Here is a 26,193-nt window from a genome sequence, read left to right as displayed (position 1 = left end):
TATTGGACATCTAGTTGGTATCAGAGAGTTGATGTTGGAGTGCATAGGGGGTTAAGTGATGTCTCAATGAATTGATCACTGTATATTTCTTTAGCAAAGAATATAAATAGGAGACTCTGCCAGATACTATGGGGCACAGTAATAATAGTAACAACAGTGAAGACAGTGACAGATTTTGACTAGAGAATTACATAGAGGGCTTTCATATATATGTATGTGTGTGTGTGTGTGTGTGTGTGTGTGTGTATGTATATATAGACCTTTTTTATTCTAGGAACAAAATTGGAAAATTATAGCTTATGAAACTTACTGGGACAGCAAATCGTAGCTTATTCCATGCAAAAATTTCATCATGGATATTGTTTTCCTAGGAGAGCACAGCCTGATAGGATGCCCCTAAGCTCACCCTAGGGACTATAGTTTCTGCATGTCTGAAATCTCATATAATCATATATTTGTCACACAACATCTAGTCTTGTCATTGTTCACAAATTGTCTCTTCCCGATCCTCTATGCAGTTTGTACAAACAGTGATTTTAATTTTTCTGATTTCATGGTACCTGGAATTTCTAAGAGCCTTTCAATACCCAGAAGGAATCACAGGGCCACAATCTGACTGGGCCATGGGCTTGGGGACCCTTTCAAAACTCTCATAAAGGTGAGAGAGAATCCTTTCAGCAGAAATTAAATCATAGCATTTTATTTTTATCAGATACTTGCTATCATTCCCGCCCCCCATCCCCCACCCCCATCCCTTTGCTGCCATGAAAATTGAGAAACTGGGAATCCAATTACAAAGGCGAGATAAAAAGGAAAGATAGTAAAACATTTTAATTGAATGGAGGAGATGCTGAATGGTGTTCTCTTGCTCTGTGCTGCAAATGCTCCGTGTGTCATAGCAGAGCAAGGGTCATTGGAGACAGGAACAGTAAGGTGACACAAGAGAAACAGGAACCATGGGAGTGTTTGGATCAAAAAGGGGAGCATCATCACAGGCTGTTGACTCCTAGGGCTACCGATTCCCTTTCGACTACCTGAAGCAACATACTGATAGGTAGAATATAACCCAAATAGAAAAGACCCACCTCCTCTGTGAGGCTCATCTCAAATGTGAATTCTCAGAGCAGGAAGAGAGACTATTATTAACAAATTCAATAAATGGAGGTAGCTTTCAGGGGCTTTCCTTAAAGCTGAGTCAGGGCTTTGCTTATGAGAAAAAGCAACAAAATCAAAGACGGACAAGTTTTCAGCAGCACTGAAGGAAAACAACCAATAGGACTAGCTCGGGAAAGAGTGGTAGTCATCCTATGATTGAGCGCACTACCCATCTGCCCAGACGTAGGTGCTACAATCAGTTTTCTGGTTCCCAGCTACTGCCAGACTTGGCAACTCATCAGAGGCTCGGAGATCTGGGACAACAGTTTGAGGTTTGTGACAGGTCTCAAAGAAAGGCTGATTAAAGGGTGAGTTAATGAATTTTGGCTACTTACGAATGTTGGTAGGTGGAGAGGTCCTTGCTTTAGAACTAATTCTATATCTTAAAGTATGTCTGGAGTTTTCTATTTCTCCCAAGGATGAAGCTTGAGCATCAGAGAATCACTGGAATGCATCATCATGGTAAGATCTTGGAAATTAGGATCAATTCTTGATTACCTTTCTACATTCTATTCATCACCAAGTCCTGCCCAGTTTGCCTCCTAAGTAGGCCTTAAATAATTGTTTCTCTTCAACACTCTGGTACAAATAACACCATCTTTCTACAGGACACTTTCTGTCGGGCTCCCTGCATTTACTCTGATTGTTTCCAAAAAATGTTCTTCGCAATTCAGCCTAAGTGATCTCGAAATATAAATCTGACTATGCCCCCTTGTTCTCAAATTAAACCCTTCTCTAGAGGGTTCTTCCAGATGTGCCTGTTTCCCAGAACACTCTTTCTCTGGTTCCCTCTTTCTCATTGTTCAGATTTCGGCATAAGCCTCCTTTATCCAGCAAAGCCTCACCTGGTTGCCCTAACCTCATAGCATTAGCAACTACTCACAGTTGCATTCATTTGTTTTTTTAAAAAAATTGGTTAACACAGTCAATTCTTGTTAGTCACAGTAGTTCTGTTCTGTAAAGTTACCACGAACATTGAAGATCATGTTCCAGAAATGCTGCTTTGAGAGGTAGGGCATCATACTGGCTGCCAACAAAAGAACCTGAGATAATTAATCAGTAAGAGGGAGTTTCCTTCCCAGATAGTCCTTGTGACCTACCAAGTTACCCCAAGGGAACTTTGCTGTGCCCATATAAGCCAGAGCAGAGGTGTCTGTTGGACATTTGAATCTTCATAGAATGCAACTTTCATCATGTCTTCATGCTTTAATGCAATGACCATAGCTAGGTTGACCATATTTCTTGGTTTGCCTAAGTCAGAACCAGTTTACATCTATTGTTCTGACATTATTTAGTGTGCCATTTTACTCTCCAAAGCCCTCCCCTTTAGTTGATAAATTATATAATCATCCAATCCATTGATTACCTCATCAAACCTGCTTTGTTTGAAATCCAGTGCATTACCAGTCTGCCAAAACCCTGACCAACCTGTTCTCTCCTTTCTTCTCAACATCTATGGCTCAGCTGACGTTCTTTCACAGTCCACAACCTATGCCATGTTCTTTTCCATCTATTTACATTATCTGTAATTTACTTCAAAATGCATTAGCATAGACAGCATAGTGTGTGTGTGTGTGTTCATTTTAATCTACATCCTAGAGGCAATTGATTAACATTTGTAGTCCTTAATCAAGAGTACACACTTTAGAGGTGGTTAGTTAGCATTTGAAAGACTCTAATCAGAAACCATAACTCCAGAGGCACCTACTGCATGCAGTCCTTCAGCTTTCTTTATTTCTGGTTATGACCAGTGGCTTTGTTAATTAGAACAATGGATGTTAGAAACCATTTTCTTTTCATTGATGGCTAGAAATATGGGATATTTTGCATTGTTTTATAGGCAGTCTTGTCCTTGCACAAATAAGGTATAAGAATTTAGCAAGGTCAATTTTTATTTCTCTTTGGAATGCTGTCCCTAGGATCAGGAATCCAAATGGGTCTTTGCTTCCCAAAATAAGTTACTGTAATCCAGCCACGAGAACATGGCTGCATCTGTTTCAGTGCATGTTTTATACAAGGACAGAGGAACAGGACCCATGTTGCTTATAGCTCGGGTTGTGTGATTGTTTTCAAACCTGCCTGCCAATAAACTCGTGTGTGTGTGTGTGTGTGTGTGTGTGTGTGTGTGTGGCAGAATTGAGACTCCATAGAAGCCTGACTGCTTGGTAAATTAAGACCTGGAAGTAAGTTAGGGAACCAAACCTATAGCCCTCTCCTATTTCAAACTTTGTAGGCTACCAGTACCTACCCAAAATAACAATAACAGACATGGTCAGTTTGCAAGGAGTTCTGTGCCCCATTGCATGTTGTTCCTTTCTACTAGATTTCTCCTTCTTCCCATGCCCCATTCCAAATCATTCACATCCTTCAAGCCCAGTTCAGGTGACTCTCATAGCCAAAGGGTCTCCTGACTACATTGGTCCTTTTGAATTCCTGTTCTGAGTCTTATACCACTTAGAGCTAGAAGCACACAACCTAACACATTGCAGAACTTTTTTCTTTCTCTATTGCTGTATGCATACTTTTTATAAATATCCTGGGTGTAGGGCTGTAGTCTCCTTTCCTTAGAGCCTGTTTAATGCCTCACCCAAAGGTAAACATATATAATATGCTCAGTAAACACTTCCTGGCCAGTCAACCTACTTAAGGATCTGAAACAACAAGCTTTGAGCCTCCATGTATTTGGACTGTGAGGCATGGTGGAGGCCAGTTGGTGAAGGACATGGAATTCCAGGCTGTGGGTTTAGAATTGGTTGTGGAAAAAACTAGGAGCCATCATAGGCGGTTATTGTTACATTTCCATGTGAAATATGGGGCCAAAGGAACAGTCCCAGAACATCTGTCCAGGGCTCGAGGCCAATGCATATCCTCCAGATGTTACTCTGGGATCTGTGAAAGCATTCTTCCTGCTCTCTTGGCAAGAAGGTAACAGAGAGAAGGAGGGAAGATCCATGGGGAAAACTGATGAAATAAAAGAGACATTATAAGGCACACCTTCTGAGAGCAGTCAATTTATAGGTTCTGAACGTTGCACTATAAATATCAGCATCTTAGAATCTCAGAGTGAGAAGGGGCCCTTAGAGATCATCTGGCCCAACCTCCTGCCCAGTGCAGAATTATTAACCATGGCAAGCTGATGTTAATAAGGGTCCCCTGCTGTTTCCTCTGGAAAGCTCCATTTTTCAAGGGTCTCTCCCTCACCTTTATATCTAGTTAGGCTACTGCCCAGAGGACATTTTCACAGTTCAAATGCCTTTTTGTTTTCTTTTGGATTTGCTTTTTTAAAATGTTTTCCTTACCAATAAGGCAACACAAAAGTAGGCTGTCCAGGTGGTATGTGCTGTATCTCCTTTGCTACCCCTCACTTTTCTAATTAATTGGTCCATATTCAAATCTGAAACTGGCAGGCGCTTGATCCTTTAGGGTCTCTCTGTCGCTGCCAAAAACAGCCATGTTAAAAAACCTATTTCATGACTAGGTTTTCCAAAGTTCCAACCTCTCTCATTCCAACCAGCTTGGCAAGAAGGAGGCCAAAACACAGATTAAGCCATTTTCTCCTCGTTATCGCCCCATTAAGCTTGCAAAGATGCTTTGGAAGCCCAGGCCTTCATCTACCTGTTTTGGTCTGGGAGCCAGGAAAGTTTAGCACCTTCCTCTGAAAAGAGTCATTTATTCAATGAGTCAGGGAGAAGCTCCTCCTCTCCTGGCTGGAAGATGAAGCCCTGCAGGTGAAGTGCAGTAAAACCTTGGCTGCTCAGAACCCTTGGGGAATTCTGGTGAGTCAAGTTTTCCAGGTAGCTTAGGATGACTTTGGACTTCAAAATTCAAAATAATTCTAGTCTATTATGGAAGAAATTTCTACCAAGTATGTTGTGCATTTCCATGTCTTCTTAAATAGAGATCTTAACCATAACATGACCCTTTCTTGATGGCTGAGGGTCATCTGTACTGATACCAATTCTACTGGCTTCAGTGAATGATTCTAGTTGTGCAATGGTGGTGGTTCATCCACAATGCAAAACGCTTTGTATTCTTATATCTGAATATAACAGTTTTTATGCCTCCTTCTGCTGATATACATAAATCTACCTTCTATATGATGTTATCAAAAAGATATCTAATTCATACATACAACAACGTGGGTGAATTTCAAAATAATTATTCTGAGTGCCAAAGCCAGACAAAAACAAACTAAAAAAAAAGGTCCACATTGTATAATTCCACTTATATAAACCTCTACAGAAGAGCAAATCAGTGGTTGACTGGAGTAGGAGGGAGGGGAAGGAGAGATTATGAAGGGGTGTTAAGTAACTTTTGGGGATGATGGGTGTATTCACAATCTTGACTGCAGTGATGGTTTCAAAGGTGTATGTGTTTGTAAAAACTTATCAAATTGTATAATATCATTTATTTTATATCACTTATGCTTTAATTATTCTATTTAAATAAGCAAGTAAGTGGATAAATAAATAAGTAAGTAAAACAAACAAATAAACAAACAAATAAATAAAAAAATAAAAGGTACGAGCTCAGTCATTCAAATTCTCATGGGATCACTGGTGTGTGAAGGCAGGAGGTGAGAACTTACCAGGAAGTGAGAGGCTGCGGGAGGTGGTGGGAAGGCAGGAAGCCCTGTCCTCTAGCAGGGTGGGAGAAGCACCAGGCCAGTGGTGTGTGGAGCTCACCATCTACTGAGCGCTAACTCTGCCACCAGCTTCTCTCAGCCCTTCAGGGGTATTAACTCATTTACTCCTCATGACAAGTGCATGAGGTGATGGTGCAATTTCTCTTTTTTCTTTCCTTTCCTTTCCTTTTCTTTCCTTTCCTTTCCTTTTCTTTTCTTTCCTTTTCTTTTCAGTTTTCTTTTCTTTTCTCCCCTCCCCCTTCCCTTTCCCCTCCCCTTCCTTTCCTTATTTTATAGATAGAAGAAACAGACAGATTAAGGTTAAGTGGGTTCTCAATGAGAAAGGTCATCAAAAATGGTCATTTGAAAGATGGCTTCCAAAGTTTGATGCGTTCACAGACTAAGGCAGACCCACAGAGGTAACTATATTTATGTGATACTGTGACCAAAATTGTCACTTCATTTTATATTCTTCAGTAGGTGTAGTGTGAATTCGGTAACTGTGTTGCCTATAGTGAAAGTAGTTGTGAGAAATTTTTTTAAAAAGTAATATATGGGGAAACGGAATATGTGGCTACCGCATGTCATTACCCAAATATCCCTTAAGCACCCAAATTCTACTGTCCAGTGTTTAAAATGTCTTTCATACAAATTAACAAAAAATTCTCATTCAATAGGAGAAACAAAATACAATAGCCTTCTGGATTCCTAATATGCAGACTTACATTTACAACAAAGGGCAATGATTCTAGTTCGATTTTGATATCAGCTCTTCTATTATATCATTGATTACATGCAAATCCTGGAGCAAACCATATGGCGCTGACCAGTCCTCAAGGGGTAGAAGCAAGGGAATAGGATGCAGAACAAACCAGAAATATTCCCTTTGCCTTGAGTTTTTAGTTTTTGTAAGAAGAAACTGAGACTAATGTTAGAATCAGTTATGTATCTCTGTAGTGTATCATATATCACTTAGTGCAATAAACTATATATAGTTCTCAGTTTAAAATTGAGCTCAATCTCAACAGACACTTTTGTCAGGTTAAAGACCATTTCAAATATTATTAATAGGTGTTGGTGCAGGGTGGGCTAATATGTCGCTCAGTGCCAGGCACCCAATAAACACTTATTACATTAATGAATGGAGTAAAGATCCTGTCACCCAGAGTAAGCACAATCAGTCAAGCATTACTCTTTTTCTTTTTAACACGTTGTACTAAGGACTGATGGGCTACGGGCTGCACAGGCTCCTTTAGTGGTGGAGCAGGAGTTTACGCCCCTTTGAACTTCCCAGCATCCCTAGCACTGTGTGCTGCTTCATGAGAGCTTTCAGTAAGGATTCGTGGGGTCCGTGATTTTTCTCAAGACCAGTGCTGGGACACATCCTTTGTTACTTCGTATGTATATCATAGAATATAAATTACACTGTCAATACAAAACAAATGGCATGAAACTATACATTGGATTTTAAGAAAACGCCTTAACAAATGCCTTTCAGAGAGGCCCTCCCTGCATTATCCCTCTTTCTACTGCAGAGACTCCTATACAATCACTCTTAGAGATATTCAGTCACCAGGGTCCACTGCAGGATGTAGCCACTACTATAAATAACATTTTTTCCCTGCCTCTCTATCTAAATATTTTCATCTCTCAGTTCCAGAACACTCCACTTGATCCTCTGAGAAGGCAAATAATTTCTTCTGTCAATGGATATGATTCCCCAGAAGATATTGATGCATTTGGGAGTATAATTTGGCTGGGGAAGGAGATAACCTGAAACCACAAACTGCCCTAAACACTCTATTATTAACAAAGAGAAAAAAGCTGAATTGAGTTAGAAGAAAAGCCTTGCTAAATGATAAATTGCCAGACCTTGTGTAGCTTAGGAGGTTTTTGCCCATTCGCTCCAGCTGCATTGTTATGAATTCTTGAGGAAAGAACTTTGAAATGACAAGTCTTTAGTCAGGATGTGAATGGCTGCATTTGCTCCCTAAGGTGGCCTGAGTCTTGAGAAACATAGCTGGGAAAATCACGCTGTACATCTCCCCACTCCTGACCCTTTATGCATCATCCAAACTGCTGCCAGTACTTTCACTCCAGTTTAAGCTCTAGACTTCGTGTAGAAGCCATAATTCCAGAAACCTCTCTGTAGACTAGGATAGCACTTGTCAATCTGAGTACAGGCTTTGACTCGACCTTGCACATTTTTATTTATTATTTAAAAATTTTAAAAAACTTCTTTGAGTTTTTCATTCTCCTTGAGTTGCGGTTATGTATTTGCCTTATTTCCTCCCTTTCACTACCTTGAAGCCCCTCGAGAGAAATTATTACAGCATTCAACTAGGTCCGTGATCATTAGTGGATACATTCTGTATTTGAAACATGGAATCGACTGCCAAGGAGCAGCTAGCAGGATGAAAAAAAACAGTAACCACTGCACTGCCTGATTCGATTGTTACCACTGCCCTAAATTTGAGAGAAGTTTTAGAAGATAGGAGGGAGTAGATGTAAATTTCCAAGGTTAAGGATGTATCTTCTGCAAATAGCTAAGCTTTTCACACCCACGGAGCTACGCCCATGGGCAGAGACAATGTGTGTCACTTTTAACCCCACCCGTCACAGCAGAAGGTCCAAATATAGGCCAAACTTCAACGATTAGAATAGATTACGTCATATTTACAGATAAAGAATATTATGTCTGTGAAGTGTTTTGAAATATTCAAGAAAAAAAATGATTTTGTTTTTGTGTTTCTGGGGGAGGGGAAATAGTTGAAGCAAGAATTTCAGAATGCTGACAATTATTCAAGGTGAGTGATGGGACATGGGGTATAACTCCTCCCCTATTTTTGTCTATATTTGAATTAAATAATTTTTAAAAATTTAGAAATAAGAAAACAAAGTTACTTCATCACCACCCTTTGAAACTGAATGAGAGAAGAGCAGCTTTCTTGTGTTTATTAGAATTTTTGTGTAAGTTTAAAATGATTTTCTGTGTGTTTAAGGGAATATTACAGGAGACTTTAAGTCTTAATCACTTGGACCACTAATATCAGAACAAAGGGAGTTAGGTGTCCGTAAATTCTACAGAGGGCTGCCTGAACAGCTGTGTAGTAGTTGCTAGGAACGGGACTGTTATGGGTTGAACTGTGTCTCCCACAAAGATATGTTGAAGCCCTAATCCCAGATACCTGCGGATGTAACATTACTTAGAACTAAGGTTTTTGCAGTTGTAATCAAGTTAAAAAGAAGCCACGTTAGATTAGAGAGGACTCTAAATTCAATGACATATCTTTATAAGAAGAGATGACACACAGAGGGAAGGCCATGTAAAGGGAGAGCAGAAACTGGAGTGATGCATCCACAAGCCAAAGAATGTCAAGTGTTGCTGGCAACTATCAGAAGCTAGGAAAGAGGTGTACAGCAGATTCCTCCTCAGGGTGTCCAAAAGGAACGAACTCTGCTAATGCTTTAATTTCAGACTCCTATCCTCCAGAACTGTAAGAGAATAGATTTCTGTTGTTTTGAGCCATACAGTGTGTGGTGATTTGTTATGGCAGCTCTAGGGAAAAAAATACTGTGGCCAAACCCTGGTTCTGCTACCCACAGTTCATTACTCCTCCTTTCTCTACATGTAAGATGGGGCTTTATAAGAGAGAAAGTTAGGGAGAATGGATTTCTGTTGAGAGAGTTTCAGGGGTCTATGGCTCTTCCCCTCAACTCTCTACATTCAACTTGGTCAGGGGATTCTAGAAAAGTATCAGGGAGACTGATTCCTGCATTTTGGAAGAATGATAGCTTGGTGTCTGATTCTCATATGAAAATATACTAAGACTACAGGAGCCTGTGGTGGCTGAGGAAGGAGTGAGGATTGTGCTGGTTTCCAAGTATTTCCTGTGGGCTAAGAGAAAGGCCAGTGATTCTGCAGAAGGTGGCTAGGCATGAGACCTTTTGAAAGTACATTGCTTAAGAACTTTGTGTGCCAAGATGAGAAGCCACAGCAGAAAGATTCAACATGGGCTTTGCCACCAGCAGCTCAAAATAAAAGAGATTTAAAGTTGTTCCAACAGAGGAAGTGTTAGGGCATTTAGAAACAATTTTGAATTGTCCTTAGAGAAAAGATTGACAAAGAACCTGCCAAAGTGCCCCATGAGAGAAAGAGCCAGTATGTAGTCACCTGACACAAAAAGGGTCCAACATGGTAGGATGAGAAAACTTGCTACTAAATGTTGTGCTTTTCTCCCCTTCAAATTCTCTTTCCTCATTGTAGCCAGTCTTGGGGATGGGGAGTACAGAAACAGATTCTATCAAGAAGGTGGACTGACGAAATGATATAAAATAGATTATGTCCCCATCTCCCACTCCTTCTCAAACTCTGGTAGGGTAGAAGTTTTGCCACTTTTGACATTCGAATACCCAAAATTGAGACTGTTTGTCAATATCTGAAAATGACCTGGAGAACTATGAGGTCTGAGATATCACCAAAGATGAGGAAAGCCAGTGGCAAGAAGAAATTAACTGTGTTCCTTCTTATACTCTACTCAGTCCAGCTTGTCCAATAAACCTATTACATTTGGTAGTTTTATCTTCTCTAAAACAATATGAGCTGCCTAATGGTAAAGCTATGTCATATATGTCTGTAGTTATTTCATCTAAATGTCTAACGGAATTTTGGACACAAATATCCAGCAATCGTTTTAGTGACTTACATATTTCTCATGTTTCTTGGGTTTTATATCATAATACCTATCTATCATTCATATACTTTTTGAAAATGCATGAAGCACTTCCATGTCTTTGGATGTGTGTTGTATGTAATTTTTTCTTCTCAACAATCATGTAAGTTCAGGATAGCAGAGGTTATTCCAAACTTCTAGCTCAAGAAATGAAGACTCAGATAGCTTCTCTAGCTAACGAGTGTCAGCGAAAGACCTGAGCCATAGTTTTATTTCAAACACAATGCTCTTTTTCTCCAACATAAGCCTTCATATAATTGGGAATAGTTTTGAGAGGAAGGGTTTTAGGGGTCTGAGAGTGAATGATAAACGATACTCGAAGTGGTAGGGAAAAGACTTGCCTGGCTATATTGCACCCACTACCTCACATCTGTGTACAGAGCTTGAGAAGAGTATACATGTGCTCATTCACACAGCCCATATCTATGTTCCTGTGTCCCACGCAGGGTGGATGGGCATTCTGCCTAACCTAGTAAGTACCCTGTTACTCAAAGACAGGGGTCATGGCTACATTCCATGTCCATTCTTCCTCCGACCCTAGCAGCATGAACCATCAACACTCATGCACACAAATGTTTTCTCAGCCAGCCTCCCATTAGAAGACCATGTGCTCTGAAATGCAGCTTTAAGCTTAGTGATGAATTTTCCCCAAGCCACCCACACTCTTTTGCCTGTGACCAATTGCACAATTTCAAATCCAGCTGGTCTGGCTTAGAGGTGTGGTTGGAAGCCAAAAAAGAGTTTGTCTTGATGCAATACAAATACGAAGAGTCACAATTATAGCTTTGAGCTCCCTAGTCCCTTCCTTGATCCCAGTGAATGAGCTGGCTATGACATCAGCTCTGTTTACTTTCAAGGGTCAGCTCATACCCAAAGACTCATCAATTAACCTAGATCTGACCCAACTTCAGTCACTGGAATCCAAAGTTATTTAATTCCTTGAGCCTCAGTTTCCTCATTTGTAGAATGAGACGGTCACATCCTTTTTGCAGAGTTATTATGAAGACTAAGAGATATGACATATGTAAAGCAGTTGTCACTGTGTCTAGCACATAGTACACCCTCAATAAAGTGACAGTGATAATAACACAAAAATAAGTTGTAATGTTATTTGTTATATTGCAAACCATTACGGCCTGAAATCTGAACTGGCTATCTGCCTAGCTGAGTTTACCTAAATTTTCTTTGGCTTCATGCAAATTTAATGAGATAAAGTGTGTCACATGTCTTATTCTATCTACTTTCCCCCCAAATCAACATCTATTAATAATTGAGCACTGTGCAATGCACTGCGAGAATTACAAAGAAGAGAACAACATACTTCCACACTGGGAGGAACTTAGATTTTTGCAGTGGAGATGAGGCATACCCATACTAAACTACTGGGTGGCAATACAGTTTGGTGACAGTCTAGAAAAGTGAAAAAAGCCTTTCTCTCCAGTCCCTCTGAAACTTGTCCCTCCTTAGAAGTTCTTTTAGCTGTCAGTCACCAACTTTGGCCCTCAGTGCCCAAATGTGTCTCTAAATGAAAGCTACATAGGGACATTGTCTTTTCTATTAGTAGAAGGAGTTGTCATCTGCAAATTCATAGTTATCTAAATATCTGTTCAGAAGAAGAAAGGGGGTCATTGCAGAGGCTTGAGTGCCACCAGCATACATACACACATGCACACATATCATCCCCGAGGGTTCCCAAATTGTCTCTGAAATGAGCTTGCTCACCATCTTGCAAGAAATGTATAATTTATGGACAATTTCTCCATCATAATCGGCTCCATAATACAGAAGAAATGCTACCTTGCCAAAGGAAATAAGACATTGGCAATCAACATGTCTCCTCAGACATTGTCAAAAAACCATAATTGTAACAAAATAAACAAATAGATCATCAAAACATTCCTTTTCCCTTTCCCTTGCTTGTCTATTTTTTTCCACTTTGAATGCTCCATTAGAGTGCAGAGGATTTCACAGTTTTCTCCAGCTCTGGAAAAATCGTTAAACCCTTCTGCTGGTCGGCTTCGGAAACATTTGGAACGAATTATCTCCACTTTTGGAATCTGAATAAAGGAATGTGAGCTTCATTGGAGAAATGTGAAATCTAGGGTGGGATTTGCAAAATGGTTTAAGGTTTGCTTTTGCACACATACTTTTTTTCAAGTTTGTTTGGGTTTGGCACATAGTACAAGAAAAATAAAAGAACTTGCAATGTGCTTTTCATAATTCCTTTGCTTTTCATAAAACCAATTAGCCCTGCCCCCAGCGCTTTACCATCACCCCTCAACAGCTTCCCATCTTTAGTGTTAAGCATGTGCTTCTTACATAACACGAAACCCACTAGTTAGGGTAAAGCAAGAGGAGGGAGATTTTCCCGAGGGTTTATTCTTGGTCCATGTAAGCCTTCTGTTATGCTACCAAGTTCATGATGTCTAAATATCCCTCCAAGAAGTTGACACCATTCCTGAGAGAGTTACCGAGACTTCACGAATCTCAATACCAAATCGTCTTATCTGAGCCCCAAAGAAGCTATATGAAAGCATAATCTCAATCCAACTCAAGCCCTAAAAAGTTTCTGACAGTGCTGATTTCAGTCTTCTGCTGCTTTTTAAGGCTTTTCCCATTTTTTCACTCTTGGTTCTGTAGTTGATGCACAGTGATCACAGGATAGAGGGCCTACGAGGCTGAGAGATGGCACAAACATCTTCCTTGGACCACGAGCTGCTTCTAAGACATTCTTCCTGGAGTCTTAAGGCCACACTCCCTTTCTGCTATGCAGACACAAGTATCTTCAGAAAAAGAAGACACTCACTTGCACAGAATAAGTCAAAATAAAGAAGGTAGTGAACAGAGTTCTAAAATCCCTGCTTAAGAAGAAAAATTGTTATGTGGAAATTTTTCCCCCATTTTTTTAGTTACTTAGGAAGCTGTGGTGACCATACCTGCTTAGTTTTCTAGAAAGTTTGTTTTCAACATTCTCTTTTGTTACCCTGTACAAACATGATATTTGTCAAGTCACATCCACATTGTTAGTTCAGAAAAATGTGGACACCATAATATTTCTATAGTTTATGAAGCCTCATTCAGAGGTTCCCTAAGAACTCATCAATCTTCACCATTTCCATCCATCATCCCTACTCCTACAGTTTAGCTAGGTAAATATGCATCCTAGCCAAGCAATGACATAACAAAAGTGCCTGGGTTAGTTCATCCACTGATGAATGGATAAATACAATGTGGTAATATGCATGCAATGGAATATTACTCAGCCTTTAAAAAGAATAACATTCTGACACACACTACAACATACATAAACATTGAAAACACTACTCTAAGTGAAATAAGCCAGCCTCAAAAGGACAAATATTGTATAATTTTTTCTTATGTGAGGTTCCTAGAGTGGGAAAATTCATAGAGACAGAAAGTAGAATAAAGGTTACCAGGGACTGAGGAAGGGGAGAAAGAAGGAGTGGGAGGTTATTATTTAATGAGTAGAGAATTTATGTTTGGGTTGGTGAAAATTTCTGATGGTCCCACAACATTGTGAATGTATATTAATGCCACTGAACTGTATACCTAAAAATGGTTAAAATGGTAAATTTTATGTTTATGTTATGTATGTTTTACCATAATAAAAAACAAAGTTCTGGGGCTATTGGTTTGCAAACCCTCATTATTGAAAAAACAAAAGTACATTTTTGAAGGTTAAGAAAAAAAAAAAGCATTAATTACACTATGGCTGCTACCAAATAGATGGAATCACTCATTATAGAAAATCGTGATGCCTAAAACCTTATTCAAATCGGGGACATTTTGGACAGAGTACTTTTCAATAAGATTAAGACTAGGTAGCCCTCTATTTCTTGCTCCATCAAAATTCCTAATGAGGCTTCCTGCACCATGGACATGAACTGAGAGTAGAGAATTTGTAAAGCCTGCCTTAGGTCAGCTTCTCCAAACTGCAACATGAAAGAGGTGTGCCTGGAGAAGAGGTCTGCCTTCATTTCTTAGCACTGGGCTCAGGAAGCATCTGAACTAGAGCTCTACCCTTTTATGCAGTAACCCTGCTTATTAGTAACATAGGAACAACGAAGGGCCTTGGCTTTGCAATGAGCCTCACCTGTCCAGCAGTTAAAGGGGACCAAGTGAGATGACTAAACGGGAGTTCAACAGCAGGGCAGAGAACTGGGGGGAGAAACACTTTTGCTTTTTCCCAACATAACTCTTTTGCTGCCTAGAGTCCTTTCTCTTCTTCACTAGTGCTTTTCCATATAGTTTAGGTTATCGATGATGAAATCCCAAAATTCAGTGGAATGCTCCCATGGTTTGGGGAAGGTGTAGAGAGTCAATATAAAGTGTCACCAAGAGAAAAAAGGTAATTGCTATTCATGAAGATCGGAGCCAAATCTTGGGATGGAGAAGCAAAACCTGTGAGAAATGTGCATTCAGGTGGAAACATTTCTAATAGAAAAATGTGGTTCTTTTTTTGGAACTTTACTCACATCAGGTATACTTTGGACAGAACATTTCTTATTTTGCCTTCTGGCAAGTAAAAAGCATAAAAATGGTTTAAAACAAATACTGCCATCTTGGCAATCCTCCCTTTAATTTGGAAAAATGGCAGGAAAGTGTGAAAGAAAGTCCACCCAACTAAGTGGTCTGCAATGGAAGTCAGACTCTACCATTGTGTGTACCTCTGGGTCCATCATGTCACTGCTTCAGTCCTTAGCTTCCCCACTGGACAAGTGAGGGCATGGTCTAGAACAGTGGTGTGAGCCAGTTTGTGCTTTGGAGAATGTTCTAGAAAGTATCTATGTCTGGGATCTCATCCCTACTTACTGATTCAGACTCTGTGTGTATGGTGGAGGGAACAGTATAGAAATAACTTGGGGAGCTGGGAGGGTGGCACATACGCACATGGGCTTTGAAAACAATTTTCCTGATGATTCAATATGCATCCCTGGTTAGCATCTACTGATCAAAATTATAGCTAAGGTCACTTTCAGTTCTAATATTTCTAAGATTTTATATATATATTTTAAAAAAACAGACGGAATACCTACTAGGACAATTAAACATGGCTGTTATAAGGATAAAATAAGAAACTAATGATACGGTGCTATACATATGTAGGCAATTATTAAGGCGCCCATAATTCTGTGCATTACCCAAGTGGTTCATCAAATATTAACCAAACCCTCTTAGATTAGAAATTCTGCAATGATAAGGCTAGGGAATAGGATCCACGCTTGGTGATTTTGCTTGTGTTTCTCCTTGGGAAAGCATTTACCAGTGTAATAATATCCTTGCTTGTTTTCCGATAATGTGAATGCATACAAGAGAACAGCCCTAGACATGTGCCCATTTCTCAACAAAGGTGTGTCACGGAAAACCTAGATCTATCTAAAATTTATTCATTTTATCCTGCTCAGAAGCTGTGTATCCTGAAAATGTATGGTCTTACTGAAGATGTGTGTGTCATTTTATTGTCATCAGCTTGTGCAAAAAAGCTGATATACATGCTCGTGCCTTGACTTCTAGAATGATCTTGAGCTAGAGTTGGCTAGTATGTTACAAAGGAGGAAAGTCTTTGCCTAGAAACCTTCATTTCCATTGAGCTAATGAGAGTGCTGTCACCTAAATTTTCATTGTTTTACGAGCAAGTGGAGGCTGACAGTTTCCTTTCAAGCTTGAATGATGAAGAGAAAACATCCCACAGCCTCATCTGGCTGGCTTGCTGCGAAGTAATGAGCCCTGTGCAGCACCCATCTCTGCTAGACTGGGATGACCTTACGTCTGGTAATGCATCAGGGAAGAGTGAAAAACGCACTGCGGGTCCCCGCCAACAATTCTCCCAGGACGTTCTGAATGTGCCAAGCAGTTTAGTAAATAGATCTCGAGTTACCGTGTTGAAACACATTCCACCGTATTGCAACAGAGAATGTCTCAATCTAAAGGTCACACTTTACTTTGCAAAGACCTTGTGTGAAGGGGTTTGGGGGGGGGGGTGTCTGGAAGGAGAATGTCACAGAGGTTAGGGTCAGGAGATAAAATATTCGTAGTGTTTAAAAACAAATTTCACAACCTTCCCTGGCTAATTGCATTCTATTCTCAGTCCAGACAGGGAATCTCATTTGCTGCCATGCTTTGTTCAAGACTTGCTGGAGTTTCTTGGAATAGGGTAACAGTTTAGGATAGGGAGTCAGGGTGGGGGGAAGCTTGACCATGTCCTGACAAAGCTAGGAGAGTCTAGTGATGGGGTGAAGCCAGGATGCAGTTCAAAAGACTCCAACTTTCCTGACTTCTTCCCTTCCCTTCCCTTCCCTTCCCTTCCCTTCCCTTCCCTTCCCTTCCCTTCCCTTCCCTTCCCTTCCCTTCCCTTCCCTTCCCTTCCCTTCCCTTCCCTTCCTTTTCCTTCCCTTCCCTTCCCTTCCCTTTTCTCTTTTCCTTTCTCTCCCTCTCTCCCTCTCCCTTCCTCGCTCTCTCTCACTTTCGCTCTCTCTCGCTCTCTCATTCACTCACTGCTGTTGATTGCTTATTTCAACTTTCCTGACTTCTTGTTTTCTTTGCTTTTAGATTCCTTGGCGGAGTAATAAAGTAGGACATAAAGATGTAAATCTTGCTTTAAAAATTTCTGGAGATTGCTTGGGTCCAGAGAAGGGTAAAAAGATGGAAAAAAAAAAAACTTGGTTTAAATCTGGCTTTGCATGTATAGGGAATCTGGCTGCTTCCATGTTGCAGTTTGAAAGAAGCCTGGAGAACGGACATCTTGCATCCACCATTATTGGTTTCACCATTGAGAAGCCTTTAAAAAGTGTTTTACCTCAATTTGGTGCATACCTGTTGAACAGCTTTTATGTTCTCAGGGATGTAGGGTGCCGAAGGATCAATACATACTACCAAGGAGCTCCTCTCATTTGAGTGGTGGGCATACACCCCTCTACCCACACTGAGCACAGTGCTTTTGAATTACAGTATACCTTTCACCTTCTCCCTTTTGCCCTCCTCCCCAATGCCACTAAACTTGAAATCTCCAGAGGATGCATTTTACAGAGTGCTAAGTGTTGTTTAACAGACATCTCTGAGAACAACAATGAAAATGAAAACAAAACCCTACTTACTACTTCACAATGTCTATTAGTACAAAAGCCCAAGAACTGCACTGTGTTTTTGACAATGGGAGGTGGAGGGGGAGGTCAGACTATACCCGCTGGTTGGAACCTGTCCTGGCAAGCAAATCCTTTGAGATGAGAACTTTAATTTACCTGGGCGGCTGCATAGCAACGTCACTCTGAAGAAGGAAATAGCTAGATGCTGTGAGGGCATCCTCAGTCCCCTGAACACAGGGACTCAATGACATTAGGTTGAATATTATTAAATTGCAGGTATTTGGCTATTTTTGAGCTATAAAAAAGATTTTTTTTTTTTTTTTAGTTCAACCTAATACAAAGCAGAACCTGAAAGAGCCATAATGGAAGCAAACACAATCAGACAAAGGAAGAAAAAATATGCTCAGATTTAGGACTTTGTACTTCTTTAACCTCATTTCCTTCTAGCTATAGACTGCATCTTGTTTCTCCAAAACTCATATGTTGAAACTTCATCTCCAATGTGATGGTATTAGGGAGTGGTATAGTGCCCATTCATTAGTGGCCATTCATAAAAGGGACAGCACCTTCTACCATGTGAGGACACAGTGAAAAGATGGCCGCCAATGAACCAGGAAGTAGGCTCTTACCAGATACTGATTCTTCCAGCGCCTTGGTCTTAGACTTCTCAGCCTTCAGAACTGTGCAAAATTTCTGTTATTTACAAGCCATCCAGTCTGCGGTATCCTGTTATAGCAGCCCAAATGGATGAAGACACTTCTCTTTTTCCCTTTGCTCTTTCCGAACTTATTATATCTTTATGGGCAAATACTTTAAGGCAGGATATGGCAGCTGGCTATGCAGGACTCTAAAGGATGATATTTAACATGAGGGCTGGCTTTTAGGGAGAGGTCTGACTCAAGGAATAGGGAGATCGTTGGGAAATTGAATGGACATTGGAAAACAGCAAAATTTGTTACTTGCAGTTCTGTTAATAATCAGTTCATTGAGGTTATTGTTTCAACGGTCTCGAAATGTTTGTAGTAGTTAAAATGCATTAAGGAACATGCATAGTATTCATGCAGCAAAATCACAGCTTGGTTCCCATCACAATTTGTTTACCTCGTAAAGATAGTCTTGTGAGGTCTGTAAGTTCTGAATTACACGCCTTAAGCCCACTATGCATAAGATGTAGCCAGGTGGTATTTTTATTTGTTTGTTTTGTATTTATATTAAACAGGACCAAAAGAAAATTGTCTCAACATGGCATTCCTCTCTGCTGTCTAATTTTGTGTTTTAAAACAATTATTAGGAAAAAGTCTGATCTCCAGTTTATCTATCCAAGCATCAAGGGTAACTGGTTATGTTGGATGACTTTTAATGTCTTTCCAACTCTAGGAATCTCAGGTGTTTTGATATAGTAGAAAAAGCTTGGAGCTAAGAATCAGGAAACCAGGGTTCCAAGCCAACTCTGTAAACAAATAGCTGTGTGAGCTTGCAAAGTAGACTTGAGGAAGACTCTTCTGCTCATCTGTAATAAGAGAGGACCAGATATCTATCTCATTATAGTCTGACCCAATATTCCTTGAGAGGCTGAAAAAGAAAAAGGAGAATTTCCTAATTGCAAGTGGGGAGAAGAGCAGGAGGTAGACCAGAAAATGACATTTTCTGACCTGAAGTGTTATGAATCTACCTGAAAGGTCAAACAAATGCGTAACATTTATCAGATCGATTGTGCTCACATTGATGGAAAATTCCACGCCAGAACATGTTACAGAAATCCCATTCTACCTTTCTGTGTAGAGTTAATGTTTTTAGCCAATTGTCAATGGGCCTGCCCTTGAAAATGATTTTTTAAGCCCTCAATTAGTGTTCACTATTATTTCATATTTGGAAATAAAAGTTGATGTGCTGAGTTGATGGTCTCTCCAAATGGCCATAATCTCAAAACTCTAGGTTCTAACCAACTTAACCTAACCAATATATGTCCTGCACTAAATTATATAATTTATTCTACCTACAAAAGTAAGGTGTGACCATCTCAATGAGGAGGATATTTCTGTAGCTGGATAAAATGAATGAGGTAAAAGTATTTGCCATTTATTCCTACTTTTAACTGCTCCAGAATAAGCTCTGAAGAACAGACCATTCTCTTCCGAAATCAAAATCATCGACACTTTTAAGTATGTATTCTGCCTTCAAAAACATCATCAATGGATCAGAATGATGCTGCTTATCCAATTTTGTTCCTTTACCACCATGTCCCCCACTTCATCCTCAACCACAAAACAAAACAAAACAAAACAAAACAAAACAAAACAAAACAAAACAAAACAAAACTAAACTAAAAAATTCAGCCTGGCTAGATTTTCAATGACTCCATTGATAGGGCATTATAGAATTAGCCACTGAGAACATATCAAAACCGCTCCACCTTCCTCCTGCCTAGTGCCCTTTGGGAGTCTCTCCAAACGTCCCTCTGCTTTTTGCAGCAGCTCTAAAAATAGCGGATGACTGCTCAAACAGGTGCCGTTCGTGAAAATGTTCTCTTTGCATTTAGCCTGCCTGCCTCAGTGATTAGTGCTCTGCAGACTCTCAGCTTTCTCTGGACTCTGCTGTGTCAGCTTTTCTTTATAATAGTGCAGGAGCTGAAGGATACTTCCAGGACTGCTGTTTATTAGGGACTCTCTCCCTCAGAGCAGGCTTTCTTTCCCTCTCACCCCACTATTAATGGATTCATGCTCCGGAAACAGCCTAGAGGGAACCTTAGGAGGAGTCTGAGACTACAATTCCCCCCACCTCCCACCCTCATTTTCCCCAAATACCGGCTTTTTCAAATGCATCTGCTCTTTACGTAGGACCGGCACGCAGGGGTAGGAAATGAAAAATCAGGAGTCTGGAAGTGCAGTTCTGTTCCCAGCTATTGTTATTCATAAAATCCTAAGATGATATCTCTCGATGAAAGCTCAGAAGTCATCTGGTCCTGGGGTGACTGCGCCTTAGTATGCTTCATCATCCCATCTGGTAAGCTTGTTTCAAGTGCTGAGTTCCACTCTCACCACTTAATAGTTTGATCCTGTAGGTTAGGGGGAGCCTTGGGATCTGCTTTAACAGACATGAACCCAGGTGATTTGGATGCCATTGGTCCTGAAACTAGTGAGAGTACTTCTCTGAACTAATTCTTTTATGTCAAGATGAGGAAACTGAGGCCCAGGATATGGAAGCAATTCTCTAACTAGGGCTGTAGCCAGAACCCTGGTTCAATGTCTCCTTGCCCAGAATTCTTTCCATGTAAAATCACATGAATTCTACTCAGTTCAAGTCTATGAACATTGGTGATGCAATATTAACCCAGATGCTTTTGAATTAAAGTTCAAAAGGCACTTTTGGATGAGGAGGCAGCTTTCTCTCCTGACAGAGTTGGGGGGTGTAGTTATGTGACTGCTAAATTTTGATGGTTCCTTGGGCCAGACACCACACTTCTCTAAGCCTTACATTTCAAAACTAGTGTAACAAACCAGCCTCCCCTTCTTATCTTATGATGGCAGCTTATGTAACATGGCTGAAAGTACATACACATTACCGACAAGTTGAGCCGAGTCTTTAACTAGGACTCGCCTTGATCCCTTCCTTGATTCCTGTCAGGCTCGAAAGAGAACTGGACCACAAGTCAAGGTCAACCTAATATACTGCAAGAGATGGGCAGCCCTGGTCTGTGACTAATAGCAAAGAAGAAAGACACTCTTGCCAAAAAACACAGACCATCAAGACTATGGGAAATTTCTCCATGTCTTTGGCAAATAAGCCTCTTTGGGTTTATCATACCCTGCCACATGATTGAGTTTGTGCTCTGTGACTCATGGAATTTGGGTATATCACCCCACCCTAGGGGAAGGGATTCTGCACAAGGGTAAAGAACACAAATCTTAAAGTAAACCTCTTAGAAACTGAAAGTTATGCCAGATATTAGAAATCATCTAGTCCAAACTTCTATTAAGAACAATTTCACGACCCTGCCTACCTCACAGGTCCAGGATATAATAGATAAAGCACATAAACAAGTTTCATAAGTATTTAAAAGGCTATACTTATGGAAGCAAGTTTTATATTTTTGCAACAACTATTGAACAGACTAGAAAAGCAGTCTAGGTAGTACATGGAAATCAGCACCTGAAAGTAGGAAACTAGGTCTTTTGGGTGAATCTGCCCAAGGTCTCATAGCAATTTAATAATGGAGTCTGGTCTCCTAACTCTTGGAAAGAAAGTTTCTTCAAGGCATTACTCACAGATTTCTCGGTTTTACGGAGTATCAAAGCTATCACAGGATAAAGTATGTTTCTCTTTTCTCTTTGTGCATAATAGGAAAAAGCCCATTAGCTGCTGATATTCTATTTGTACTAGTGCAAAGGAGGAAACCCAGAGCTACTGGAAAGAAATTACATATTCTACTAAAACTATTACTCTACATCTACTACCTGCAGCAGAGTCATTGAAGTAAGTACAGTTTGATGTTGTTGGGACTATAAGAAATTGAAGATCCAGTGTGCCTTGTAGGGGGCCTGGACCGACAGAACAAGATATTTACTGGGATAAGGTGCCTGACCTGGGCAAAGTCTATAGCTGGACTGGTCCTCGGAAACACAGATTCACTGATTCATTCATTCATTCAAAATATATTTATTGAATGCATCCTAGGTGTCAGACATGTGCCAGACATTAGTGATTGGCTGATGGAGAGGACGGTCATGGGCCCAGTTCTCCTGGTGGACTATGGATGATACACACAAATAAACAGCTAGTTCCCATCATGCCACATGTGTGAGTGGTATAATATAGGAAGTACAGAGAACATATAACCAACCAAGAGTGGGAGGTAGAGAAGAGGTCATGGAAGTCTTCCCACAAGGGCTACTCGATTCCAGACACCACGGCAGATGCTAAAAATGTAACAGAGGTGTCTTGTGGTGAGGGGATGAGAGCTATGCATAACAGGGTGCAACACAGAAAAGCAAGATCTAGGGTAATACATCATAAAAAAAGACCATTCTTGAGCTGAACCTCAAAGCATAGAAAGGAATTTACCATGGACAAGGAGATTATTGGAGCCAATGGTTATAAAGAGGAACAGGAGCACATGGAGATGCTGGAGGTCAGGGTCAAAGATGGGTAGAATTATATGGGCGAGAGGTCTTCTCCCACATGGAAGCCAGCATTGGACTCCTCTAGCACGAGTGAGGTGTATACATGGAGACAGCAATGCAGACTCTGCACACTTCAATTCAGAGTCAGATTCTCCAGTCCCTTGACATCTTCTTCATCCTGATGTGCTCATATGTGGCTTAAAATCTGGCTGTGCATTTGGCCTTTCCTGGAACTCCAACGGGTCTCCTTAGAAGCCAGCATTCTGACTGGTATTAAGTGATACCCAAAGCCTATGGAGGGCATGCTCAGGACCAAGAGCACAAGCTATGGGGGTCACAATGCAAGACATGGACCACAGGAAAATCTGGATACTCAGAGACGCTCTCTCAGAGGTTCTCCAGGGCTGGCATTTCCCCAACAGCCATTGAGACAGAGGTAGCTGGAATAGTGGAAAGGGTGTAGTGGTTGTGACCATAAAAATGTGGGTGTGAGTCCTGAGCATTAAATGGGAGACATACATGAAGGAACTGGTGTTTCCTTGGCTCATAATGGTCTCTGGAAATGGTAGCAGATTGTTTCATGTCCTCATCTATCTCTTATTAATGTGCTTTTTCTCTTATCTCCTCTAACCAAATAAGGCATTGATGATGGAAACTGGATATACCATATTTCATCTCAAGGATGTTTGAAACTAGGGATTCCTGAAGTTGCCATGACTTAACTCCAAGGAATAGTTCTCAAGTGGTAATTAGTAACCATCAAGGAAACCTAATTTTGCACCGAGAAGCCTATTCTAGATATCTTAAATCTTAGTATTTATACTCTGGGCTGTCGCCTTTCCTGTTTTCATAGTATTGAATCTCAAGTCCAGCACTTGGGGAGGGGCTTGTATCTGAATCACTTGGAGTTTCTTATGTTGTTTCTCTGCACTTTGAAAGTGCCTCTCACCACAGAGCATCATGTGGACGGTTAGGGCCAGAGCTTATCGTGGCTCTCAGTGGAACCGGGCCACTGTGGGAGGCTATGCAGGTGGCCAGTGGTGTCTCTTGGGATGGGGAAGGGCAGAGAATTCCAGCTAAGATTCACACTTTAAATGTAAGAAAGTAAACAAGAGAAGCAGGGCTCAGAGGCCAGTAAATACATTCCATGCACCAGCATCTCCATCCCCTGCACATATGGAGATGCTGTGCAGGGTCTAAAGGCCTTTCTTAAAATGATTGCCTATGGTGGGTGGAGAACTCTTCCACAGAGCAGCCCACTTGGGTAGCACAATTGTTGTCAGCTGCCCTGCGCCTGTGCCCATTCCTCCCAGCTGAGGATTGTCCTTCAGGTGGGCAAAGGGCTGGGACAGATGTCTCCATTCTTAGAAACACAATCCAAACCTAAACCTTTCTTCTTAGGGACAGGGTAGAAGCAAACTGCTTTCCTGCCATTTCTGGCAGGCCCTCTCAAGGGCCAGGCAGGATCCCATGCCTACCCATGATGTGTCTGTCTCTCGGGCCTTTGTTGCCATCTTGTCTGTGCTCAGAGCCAGCTGCCTCCCACTCCTGGAAGGCTGCCAGCATCGCCCTCAAAACAGGCGCATCTCAATCAAGTTATTTATTCACCTAATCAAAAATGAAATAATATATACAATTTACAGTCTTCCCAGGTCCTAGCTCCCACAGAGGCTGGGGGGAGAGAGGTACAAATGAAAGTGAAGCCCTCCAGGTAGGGCTCTGAGAGTCCGAGGCTCTCCATTTAGGAAGATGGACTGTGAGCCTGGTTGTCCATATGTCCCAGAGGCTCCTACTGTGATCTGAAGGAGGAAATGGGAGGAGCAAGAGGCTAGGCTCGGATTGAAGCTGTGGATAATGTCATAGAAATAACTAGGGGTACAGGTGGAAGTGGAGCCACCTTCTAAGCCCAGGGCATTCCCTCTCCCTTCTTTACTGCCAACACACCAGCTTTCTGGGAACCCTCCAGGTCTCAAGCTAGGAGTAACCATGTATGACAGGGCCATGAGATGGTTCTAAGCTAGGAAGATATAATTAGGGAGGGGGCCTCCTGGTCCCGCCAAACCAGGGAAATTCTTAGTCCCTGTTCCACTTGTCCAGTAAATTTCAACGTGTGGTTCATTAATCTGTGAGTGCTGGCCTGACAAAGGGAGCCATGGAGAAGAGGCCCCTGGCTGTGTATTCATTCTAAGCTTCCTTTCCCAACTTCCCCTCCTTCTGCTGTATGAAGCACTAAACAACCACCTTTTCCGTCTTTGAATGTCAAAGTCTGTCATTAGAACCAGATCTTTGCAGTTAGACTACAACTGGGGACAGATTTGATGCTGCCTTACCTTTTCTAGTACCTTTGATCTTGACATTTCTCTTGTCTGGAATCCCTTGTCCCCCTCCTCTGATGATTTAAATCCATCCTTCCTGGGGCCCCTGTAGGTTTCTCTGCTTCCAGAAGCTTTCCCTGGTTGCTCCGCCCCACAGCAGACACAGTTCCTTTTACTGTCAGGCAGCCAGGGATATATTCCCAGGGTCATCTCTTGTCTGGTTCTCTTCTTGCATGCTTAAATCACAGCCTGCTTTTGTAGACGCTCACCTCCTCTCTGATTCTAAGCCACATCCAGTCCATATAATTCAGGCAGCAGCTACCACATGCCAACATGTTTTCTTCTTTAGATACACATTTACCTTCTCCTGGAGTCTGTGATACACCAGAAGACAGAGACAGCCTCTTACTCATCACTGTGCCTCCTCCCACAACTCCAGCCCTCTGTCCTGCATGCAGTATGTGCTCCATAACCATCGGCTGCTTTATTGGAAGTATTAATTTTGCCTAGGCTCCCAGTTCACAACTGTGACATTGCAGAAACATTTTTGTTCTTTTATCTTTAGGTTATGTGGCTCTATCTTGTACTATCATAAAAAATGGTTTGGGGGGGGTACTGCCAACAGTATGTGGGGCAAGTGTGTTAGACCAAATATCCTTATTTCATGGAGGAGATGATCAATGCAGGGAGTGAAGAGAGGACCTCAAGTTCAGAGACCTGAGGTCATATCCCAGCTGTGATCTTGAGCAAGTCCCTCAATTCCTCATTGTCCTTTTCTTACCTATGGATAGGAATGGTCAACGCAGTGATTGACAAACTGCAGGATGTTGCTTCAATGTTGAGTTGCATTATATGGTTATGATCCATACTTCTGGGGATTCTGGCCTCCCTGAGGACTGAAACAATCTTTGTATCTTCAGTGTTTGGTGTAGTAGCCCATCCAAGGCAGGGGTTTAATGACATTTATGGAGGCCCCACTGAGAGTACATATAGCAGTGTCTCTTAGGCCAGAGTAAAGTGGCTCTACCATATGCTTTTATGGTTAATATAAGACTAATCTCACTTTTTCCTGAAAAGAAATGCCAGATAGCCCCACAATCAAGGACGGTCCAAAGGGTAAGAAAATTTTTTCCCACTTAGTTC

At 41.2% G+C, this 26,193-nt stretch overlaps 1 protein-coding gene across 1 annotated transcript in view; it reads right to left on the bottom strand.

Annotated features, from left to right (window-relative positions):
* Positions 1-25,503, bottom strand: part of SLC14A2 (solute carrier family 14 member 2) — a 318,969-nt gene extending 293,466 nt beyond the window's left edge. The window contains exon 1 of the mRNA XM_036230000.1: positions 25,066-25,503. The gene's annotated coding sequence lies outside the window, so the exon portion shown is untranslated. The remainder of the gene's footprint in view (positions 1-25,065) is intronic.
* Between the last annotated feature and the right edge of the window lie 690 nt (positions 25,504-26,193).

The sequence above is a fragment of the Rousettus aegyptiacus genome, unplaced genomic scaffold (assembly GCF_014176215.1).
Source record: "Rousettus aegyptiacus isolate mRouAeg1 unplaced genomic scaffold, mRouAeg1.p scaffold_m13_p_12, whole genome shotgun sequence".
NCBI lineage: Eukaryota > Metazoa > Chordata > Mammalia > Chiroptera > Pteropodidae > Rousettus > Rousettus aegyptiacus.
This window is presented reverse-complemented; position numbering and strand designations above follow the sequence as displayed.